Source organism: Protomyctophum bolini, assembly GCF_963924005.1.
Source record: "Protomyctophum bolini genome assembly, chromosome: 20".
In the NCBI taxonomy this organism is placed as follows: Eukaryota; Metazoa; Chordata; class Actinopteri; order Myctophiformes; family Myctophidae; genus Protomyctophum; species Protomyctophum bolini.
In genome coordinates, this window is record NC_137881.1 from 10,145,254 (window position 1) to 10,153,211 (window position 7,958).

Here is a 7,958-nt window from a genome sequence, read left to right on the forward strand (position 1 = left end):
AGCTTTAGAATTGTCTATTTTCACTATTTTTGTACACGTGCATCTTGGTATGAGACAAATCGCTTTAGTCAATTATAAAAACACTATTGATGTTGATTTGTTAACCTTGACTCGATTCTTAAGATTCAGTCATGGCATATGATATCAATCCAACATGGTTGTCTTCACAGTGCCGCAACATAAGAAACCACTTCATGACTGAAAGGCCAAATAGCAGGGGACACTCATTCTTTCTCCCTCATAAACCTTTAAAAAGCTTCCGGCTTTTATGCTCTGGTCCTTTGTGCACACGTCTGACTGGTATGCAGCAAAAACAGTGATGCCAGAGCACTCAGTCAGCTAGCACCACAAAAGAAGCTACCACCAACACCGGTCCTATCTGGTCGGTGACCTCATTTTCAGCTCTCGATACAGCAAAGACACACACATCGTGGCATACAGTGAAAGCACCCATCAACAACATTAATGGTGCTTGTGCATTTTTTTCGTCCTAATCTCACCCCCCCCCCCTCTCAATTTATGACACTCTGGAGGTTTCTTCTTCTCAGAGCCGTATGGCATGGAGTGATAAACACATTGACCTTTAAACCAAACAGAAACCTCCCACCGCTTTCATTTTGGCCATTCCATTTTTTTCCCTCCACACTCTGATATTTACATTATAGAGTTTGTGAAAGCCTGGACCAAATACCACAATGCTTTGCGTCTAAGCTCTTTTTAAAACAGAGGTCAGGACAGACAGGTAAATGTGTTCAGAGGAGAACCTTGAAGACATTTTTACATAGATGTTTTTCTCTTTTTTCCCCCGTCAGTGACATTCCTGCCAGACAAACTGTGCTTTCGGCAGGGTGAGCTAACAGCATGATCACTCCTGTCCTTGGGACCTTACGGAACCCAGACCCTTACTAGAACAGCAGGGAAGAGTTGGCCTGTGTGTATGTGTGTGTGTGTGTGTGTGTGTGTGTGTGTGTGTGTGTGTCTACGTGCGCGAGTGAGTGCATGTGCCCACGCAAACGTCATAATGTGTTATCTTAATATTGTTAACTTCACTAATGCTTATAACATCAGCCTGTATTTCAGAGAATGGTTGTGGACAGTTCCGAAACCCACCTACCAGTGACATCATCAGTACTCTGTAGTTTGTAGGCAGTTTTGGTCTTTTTTTATTAAAGCAAGAAGAATGGCTTCTATTCTGACTTTCCACTCCAGGAAGACAAAGGATGACGTTTCTATTAGTCTGGAATCCCTGCTGATGAGATTGGCAGGCAGGTCTCTGAACCGTCCATAGCCCACCAATGAGTACAGTAGACGGAAATTGTGCCATCTTTAAATGATCATTAATAAGGATCAAACATGAAGATAAGAATGTTCCCACTGTCCTTCATATTGCATTTGCTAGAACCTTTCCCTGGGAATTTGATTTGTAATCTTGGATATCTGAATTGAAGGGTAATTGTTGAAATGTAGTTGTAGTACAGTAAGTAAGTATTCACAGTAAACAATCACAATTACTGTTCAGTTATTCAACAGCAGGCCTTGGTGGTATCAGCTGAGGCAAAAACCTTAGGCTTTTTCACTGCCAACTTAATGTTACGCTATTTGTGACTGATGCGTGGAATGTAGTGAACTGATTGTTCTTCTTCTTGATTAACACAGGCTGCTGTCCTCACCTCTCTTTGCTATAATTGGTTTTCTGGGTTCAGTAAATAATTTTCCTCATTAACGCTAATGCACATGGGTGCTGGGTGGAGGCAGAGGGTTTTCACAGCAAAAGCCACAACAAATCAACAAAGGTTGATTCGAAAGACATGCTGGTAAAGGTAGGTAGATACCCCCGTAGCATACTTTATCGCTGGAGGCAAAGCAGTCATCTAGATAAAGAGGTAACAACAAGGTTTGTTCACTTTGTGATCCTATTTTTCCATTGCAGATCTGGGTTGTTGCAAAAGCTTACCAAGTTGGTATGCGATTTGCCTGCTTGGATAGAAATATGACAGCTTTGTGTGTAGGTGTGTTCGGTTGTGTTTGTAGCACGGAATGTGATGATTTGATTGGTTGACGTATGATGATGTAGGATGATAAGAGCACCCCTCACTTCACACAAGTGTGTTTTTTTTCTTCTTTGGAACGTCCCATTCCAACTGACACTGAAGTAGGCTAAATAAATAATAAAAAGTGTTTCCAAAATCTATTTGACCAAGATTTCTGTACAGGCGCTCAGGCACTAAATCATTTCTGCAATCTTTAGTCTCTGTGGTAAACACCCATTAATGTTGCTTTCTTCCACGATGTCAACTATAAAAACTAAATTCACACCGACACAAGAATGTGAACAAAATACATGAGCGTGAGCATGACGGAATGTGTGTGACGTGTGTGTGACGTGTGTGTGTGCGTGCGTGCACTTAGCGTTATCGTTTGAGAGAGCCAAATGTCCATACATGGTTACTATTGGTTAGATGAGGAAAATGACAGATAGACATTTTGCTGCTACTTAATTTTGAAGAGCTCGTTTGGAGATTTCAGTAGACTTGATATAATACTTGAATAATATGAGTTATTTTAACTAAGGTTACAGTTAAGATTAGGTGTTATGTAAATCAGTCAAAAGCTCTCACTAGTGTGCGTGCACGAAAAGGGCAAGATGGTCACATCACATCAAGGTAAACAATACAAGGGGTGCCCGCTGGCCAAGTGGTCCAGGCGCATGCCACATATAGGCTTTGGCCTGAAAGCGTGTTGCGTGTTCGAGTCCCGTTCATGACGACCTTTGCTGCGTGTCTCTCCCCTTCTCTCTCTCTCCCTCTTTCCTGTCTATCTTCACTTGATACTATCATTAAAGGCAGAAAAACAAAAATGTATTCTTAAAAATAAAAAATAAAAAAAGGTAAACAATACAATAATCTCAGAGTTTTGAAACACTTAGTTTATGATGGGCTATTTCAAATCGATGCACTGGTAAAAGCCTTCACTCACTGTACTACAAAAGAAGCCTTGAGGCCATATACTGTAAAAGCTAACCCAATGAAGTAAATTGAAGAGCCCGTGTCTCCATTCATACAGCACTGGCAAATTGGATTCCACCTGGCGTACGATCATGTCCAAAAGGCAAAATCAAATCAAATAAATGGAATTGGCTTTGGAGAGGAAACGCAAATACACTTGCTGCATAACTCCAGTACAATGCATGAGCAGGGAGGAGAGGGAGGGGGGGGGGGGAGGGTATAACGTCAGACAAAGGTAGGGGGGGGGGGGGTCCCAGGTAGAATACAAATACCCAAACAAAGAAACATGGTTTAAAATGAGGGCACTGAAATTAGCCCCCATGATTAAAAGCCAGCACCATAGGGATAAATATGGGCCAATGCATAGTGCAGGTCTTAAATCATCCTGTGGATATAGTAAGAACTCACAGAGAAACACTACATACTATGGCAACGGAAGAAATCCATCTCAAATGGCCGACTTCAAATGGACCCAGCTAATTAAGGATGACCTGTTTAAGGATGAAAAAGACTAAAAATAAGTATAAGTATCTTCATTAGCATCGATACAAAAGACAACAATGTGCTGAAAAGCTTCATTCGGCTTCTGAAAGCCACTTGCCCGGTCGGGCAAGCTGATAGCAGAGTCCACCTGCCGAAAGTTTCATTTAGTGTCAAAACCAATGTCTGTCTTCATAGACAATCTACACACACACACACACACACACACACACACACACCACACTGTGTCAAAACAGTGGATTGTCTCCTGTCAATAGTATTTTGACAGTAATCCTATTCCAACTTCTGCAGGCCCAAAGATGTGGTGCGATTATTTGACAGCAGTAAAGGCCCGGACCGCTTGGCCTAGCGGTCTGGACACCTAGGCTCCATTGCAGTGTGTGTGCTTGCGTGCAGCTTATCTACAGCACTGCTGGACTGATCAGTGTGGAAAAACCTTTGCATGTACACAGCACATTATCTCTCAAGTCAATTGATCAAGATACATTAGTCAGATCTTTGAGATTCTATTTCAATTGGCTATGATTCATATGTTTGCCAGAGTTGCCCGTTTAGCAAAAAAAATCACAAATCCTGAACGGACCGCAAATTTGAATCGGTACCTACCCTAGGGGACACAGGGAGAACATGCAAACTCCACACAGAAAGGCCCTTTCGCCAACCCCACCTTGTGTATGGGCACTGATGACGTGGAGGAGGGAACACGCCCCCAGCGCCAATTTTTGACAATGTTTCCGTTTACACAAACACTCAAAGCTGGACATAGGAAACCATGTCTTTTGCACACCTTCAAAGTGACAGGTGCGTGGGAGATGACCCAGCAGGGGCCCAAACACAGACAAAACTCCTGTACTGTAAGATAATACTTTCATGAGAATATACAGTGTAACAACGTTTGTCTAAATGAGACCTTCACCATCTGAAGTATTCAATAAATCTGATTAAATGTGTGGCTGTGGCCCATTTCTTAAAAGACACATCATGAATGCAACATCCATTCATACCAAAATCAGAATAGCATGTCGAGTTGCCTCTAGTCTACTCTACACCTCCAAAACCACTTTCACTTATGCCCATAGGGATAAAAATACAACAAACTACCCTGTAGCGGGATCCACACGTAATTCCGACGGAGCATTAGTCCGACTAGTCCGACATGCACTGCTCCCGTGCTTGTGGTTATGGTTTGAGGTATTAGTTGTCGTCCCCGTCCCCATACCCCGTAGCTTCTTTGTGTCCCTGGTCAGGCGAGCAGGCCTGGCGGAGATCTGCACTCAGAGGAGTGCGCTTTTCTGGTTTATTTTTTTGTCTTTTTTCCTTCATCACCATTATATTCCCAGAATGCACTAGACGAGATGACAGCTACAGGGCAAAGTGAGAATGTAATTTATTTGATACTGCCTAAAACTATCGCTGTGACACCAGATGTTCCTTCCTTGGATAAGGAGTGATTTTCCACAAGGAAGAGCCCTACGTGTAATCAAAATAGACACAATACATTGAAAACAAGGTAACGCTTGACATAAGCAGTTAAAAAGAATGCAGCAAATGTCCATTAGAGTCGGTCAAGGCAAGGCTCTCTGGTACAGACTGTCTGTCTGTCTGTCTGTCTGTCTGTCTGTGAGGCATGGAGGCCCAATGTACACTGCCATCCTCCTGCAATTTACCTCTAAATTCCACTGGACCTAAAACTCTAAATGGCAACACGAGCAAACATCAAAACCCCCATTCCAGAGGGATGAAGAGGAGATGAATGGCAGCACTGTGCAGTGATGGGGAAACCTCAGAGCATCAGTTTCAAGTGATTGGCTTTGCAACCTTTCACACTTTTGATTTTGATGCTGAAAGAGTCCTGTCTTTACATCAAAGCACATCATATCGGCCTATAGGCCTACAGTCTGTACAGTGGCCCCTCTATGCGCACTCTCTCCCCCCTCTCTCGCTCTGTATGATGATTTGAATATGCAATGCAACCATGCATGCACCCACACTCAGTCTCTGTCTTAGTAGTAGGCCCATTTGTCTATGCGTAGCCTAATATTCATGATTCATTAGTCTATGTGTAGGATATTTTGCAATATATTAAAAGACAGTATGGATGGATGCATTTAGCTGGTTGTGCTTTTTCTCCACTAACTAACTGATGCAAGCTCTCAATGTGCCTAAATTCTGACGTTTGCTCTTAGCAATCTATTATGTCATGCTGGCATGAACAACATATATATAAGTAATCAGTCTATACAGCTATACAATGTGAAATTATGCAAATATCAATATCATGTGATGTGATATGAATGATATATAAAGTTAGTAATGACTAATATAGTCTATTAGGTCAAATGTAAGCCTATTCAATTTTGACTGCATAGGACAATTACGTGACCAACACCCCCGAAATATGAATCCATCTAAATCAATCGATCCATGTGATTTGATTGAAATATTCGTCCATGTCAATCCCTGCAACTTCTCAGCAAGACGACAATGTTATAATTGATGAACATCGTTTCAAGTAGCCCAGGCATCCTACGGCAACGGCATGAATGGAGAGGAATGGGACTAGAACACCTCGGCTTAAACGTTACATACAATAACATGCAGACAATTCCAGTTGCGACTCAAACATCCAAACCTGTACTCCGGATCGATCCAGGAAAACAGCTGGGCAGCAGTCAGTTATATCCGTCGAAATGAAATTATCATATTGCCTATCAATATGTGGCGTTGATTGATGAATGCCACTTTAAAGTAGCCTATCGAATGCCGCGTTTAATTAACTGTGGGCTGCATGGGGAAACTGGACCGTTTTATACAGCAATGCGAAAACAAAAACACCACCATTAAATGCAGGGTTGAATTATGGTCATTTTAACCTAGCTCGCTGGATGGAACTGCATATATATATATATATATATATATATATATATATATATATATATACACACACACACGTTAATTGATGCGCACAAAATACAGCAATGCTTGAAAAGTCTGACACTTACCCGCACGTCTTTAGATCAGAATGTTGATATATGTTTTGCTTCGCGTCCTCCCATTTAAAGTATTTTATTTAGTATTACGTGTCTTTCTCCCCTGGGTGATATATCGTATCGTCCTTACGGGCACAGTGCATGCGGATTGCACCTAATCAAAGGCTCATCGGGAGAGGAAGAACGAATCCAAATAGTTGCCTCCGGGTAAACTCCTGTCAATATTATCCTGAAACCTCCGCATCTAGCTGAGCAGAAATGTGTCTAGAATCCTCAAAGCGGCGATATGTTGCAGCCGAGCAGAAAAAGAAACGGGTGCTCCTTGTATTAGTAGTATCCACAATACTGTCGCTTTGTCCCTTTATTATCGCACAAGGCGTCCTCTCCAGTGCAGTGGCTATAATACAACATACATCACGATCACGTCCCATGGAACTGAAAGGCAGAAGGCGCCTACACAAACACACACATAGTCACACACCCGCGCGCCGCGCACACACAAAAATCAAGAAGAGTATCCAGAAGAATGTCGCGGGTGTCTTCGGAGAAAAGCTCCGTCTGGGGGGGCTCTGGGTGGGGTGGGGGGGTAATCGCGAAGTTGCTTTGCGTCCAAGACAGAGTTCTCTCTCTCTCTGCGACTATGACAAACCTACCGACCGCATGCAATGCACTGCCTCTAGGAGGGACGCTGGCTGGAGACTGTAGCTCTCACAGCGACGGAGAATTAAAGGTGAGGAGAGGAACTGTGGATCTGGATTGCCGCTCACGCTGTATACTAGGGCTCCACCTAGCAGCAAATACGAGATAACATGCTGCTACCCAGTACCCAACGATGGCTTTTCTCATACGGTGTAGGCCAGTATAACAGCAGGTGATGCTCTTTCTCTCAGCCCGTTTACCCCCAGTTTGATAATTGGAATTAAAACTTTATCATATCATACTGTATATTTATTAGGGATTAGGCCACACCGGTTGATCTTTCTTTTTTTCCCCCCTCCTCTGGGTCTGAAGTATGAAAGTTGTTTTGGAGTTTTGTTTGTTTTGTTTTGTTTTGTTTTTGTTTATTTTTTACTCAGGAGAATGTCGGACTAGAAGACTTTCTTATCTTTATTTGTAGTGAGTGACGTCCCCACCAAAGAGGTCCAGGTGTTATTTTGTGCAAAAGTGCATTATGGCTATTTCCCCTACCAGGTTGGGTTTTTGTGCTAATTCGCTTATTTCCATCGAAATAAGTAGCAAAATGTTCAGCTTGTGATACTATTTACATTATGAAGACAGGATATATAAAAATATATATTTTGTTGAGCGATGGAAATAATAATATAATAATAATAATAATGGTGGTCCCCAGCTGATGACCCTGCAGCAAAACTTACCTTTCTGGTATGGTCAGGGCAGGCTTGGCTCAGGGAAGAGGACGCCCGTTGGAGGTGCGACAAAGAAAGCAGGAAGAGTAAGACCA

General features: G+C 42.5%; 1 protein-coding gene across 1 annotated transcript in view; it reads right to left on the bottom strand.

Annotated features, from left to right (window-relative positions):
- The window catches only part of LOC308335713 (adhesion G protein-coupled receptor L3), a 276,097-nt gene extending 269,108 nt beyond the window's left edge, over positions 1 to 6,989 (bottom strand). The window contains exon 1 of the mRNA XM_080792874.1: positions 6,509 to 6,989. The gene's annotated coding sequence lies outside the window, so the exon portion shown is untranslated. The remainder of the gene's footprint in view (positions 1 to 6,508) is intronic.
- Positions 6,990 to 7,958: the final 969 nt, after the last annotated feature.